The 2,265-nt window shown below is 39.6% G+C and overlaps 1 pseudogene; it reads left to right on the top strand.

The window, feature by feature from the left end:
• The first annotated feature begins 1,065 nt into the window (after positions 1-1,065).
• LOC120264436 lies at positions 1,066-1,740 on the top strand (annotated as a pseudogene).
• The last annotated feature ends 525 nt before the right edge of the window (positions 1,741-2,265 follow it).

Here is a 2,265-nt window from a genome sequence, read left to right on the forward strand (position 1 = left end):
ATTGGCGATTACTCTATCTTACTCTTTCTAGGCCGGACATCACTTTTGATGTCCATTGCCTCAGTCAATTTCTTTCTCAACCCCGAACAGCTCATTTGCAAGCTGCCCATCATTTACTACGGTATTTGAAGGGAAAGCATGGTCAAGGTTTATTTTTTCCCTCTAAGGCATCTTCTTCTATTCTTCTACAAATTCAAGCCTTCTCTGATTCAGATTGGGGCACTTGTCCTGATACTAGAAGATCCATTACTGGGTTTTAATTTGCATTTTTCTTGGAGGTTCTTTGGTCTCATGGAAATCTAAAAAGCAAACCACTGTATCTCAATCATCTGCTGAGGCAGAGTATAGAGCTTTAGCAGTTACTGCTAGTGAACTCACATGGCTTCAACAATTGCTTCGAGAATTTCCTATGGATGTTCATTCCAGTCCCAGCTGTGATATATTGCGATAATCAAGCGGCCATGCACATCGCTTCCAATCCTACATTTCATGAATGCATTAAACATATTGAGCTCGATTGTCACTTTGTTCGTGACAAGATCAAAGAAAAATCCCTCAAGCTTCTTCCTATTGCTTCTCATCAACAACTAGCGGATGCTTTTACCAAGGCTTTGTCATCCCCTATTCTTTCCAGACTCTTATCCAAGATGACTGTAAAAGATCTTTACAATCCATCTTGAGGGGGAGTATTAGAATAGAAATTCTAGCTATAAAAGCATTCCTTGTATTAGTTGTATAGTGTTTGTTAGCCTTTGTTTTTATTTGATAACCAATAGTTAGTCTCTGTTTGGCTAAGTCGTATAAAAATTGTTTACATTGTATTTTGTCTATATATTAGGATGAGACATAGCTGAATAGAAGAGAACGGGCTTCTTTCATAAATTGTTTCTTAATTCCCTAGTTCTGAATATTCATTGCTTTCATTGCAATAAAGAATAAGGGGCTTCGAGGGCAGCGATGATCATGAGGGATAGAACCTCTTCCACCGCTCCGCTCTGATCTGATCTATTGGTTTTTGTTAATATCTCATCATGTGCTGCTCTATATACCCCCGCAGAAGGAAGAATGGAGGAGAAGCCTATAAATTTCAAGAATCTCGTCTCAAGAGAGTATCAAGGCCACAAGAAGAAGGTACAAAGCTCGCTTCGGTTCCATTGATCCCCCATGGCCATGGAAAAGTTAAAGATATCGAATTGAAAAGTGTGATGGAATCAGCTGCGGCTGGGGACAAGGCACTGGTCGTCTTGGAAGGTGGTCTCAACAAGCTGAGCGTAGTGGAGTTAACATCAATATCACATACAACCCAGATGGGACACACTTGGCTGTTGGAAACAAGGAGGATGAACTAACTATACTATGGATTGGGTTGCTCTGTATTGCTATGGATCCCACTAGAAGATATTTTGCTGTCGGCGAGTGTTGATTCTCCGGTCGAGCCCTTTGGGATATAAAAGGAGATCTCGTGTGTCCGGACATTCACAAAATTCGAATGGCCTATTAGAACAGTGAGCTTTAATTACACTAGAGAGTATCTTGCGTCGGTGAGTGAAGACACCTTAGTTGAAAGTACCAATGATGCGGACCCGATCGAGCAGCTCATCCAGATTGCATGCAAAATCTCCTATGAATAGCGTGGGCTGGAACCCGAAATATAACTTGCTCCCTTACGCAGGTGATGATAAGAACAAGTATCAGAATGACGAAGGAGTATTTCGAATATTCGGTTTTGAGAGCAGCTAATATGATACCAGGCATCACAAAACTCTGCAAAGGAAAGCTGCTGTCTTTTGTCAAATGAACAGATTCATCAAACTGCTTGAATATGAATGTTTTTTTTCTGAGAGGATGATCGAGTTGTAATGCATCTTTAACATCGCAATAAAAATTTTTGTTACAAATGGACGATTCAAACTCCCTAAAGGTCTTGAAGAATTTGTCCACTGCTGATCACTTTCGGGTTGTGTGCCTGACAAATGATGACAAAGATAATAATCACACTAGCAACAATTTCAGTAATCAGGAGAGCAATCAAAATTGAACTCAGCTCGTTGCATAAATGACACCATCAGTATAATCTACTATATATGTTGCCTTTTTATGCATGCATAAGTACTATGAGATGAGAGTTGACGTATGTATACGTATGATAAATAAAAATAAATGAGAAGCATGCATTCTTATTATTGATGCTTTGTTTGTTAGCATGGATCCATGCATGGTGACGTTTTAAGTGGTAGACAAGAAGTAGAGCATGTTTTCTTGTTT

The sequence above is a fragment of the Dioscorea cayenensis genome, chromosome 7 (assembly GCF_009730915.1).
Source record: "Dioscorea cayenensis subsp. rotundata cultivar TDr96_F1 chromosome 7, TDr96_F1_v2_PseudoChromosome.rev07_lg8_w22 25.fasta, whole genome shotgun sequence".
NCBI lineage: Eukaryota > Viridiplantae > Streptophyta > Magnoliopsida > Dioscoreales > Dioscoreaceae > Dioscorea > Dioscorea cayenensis.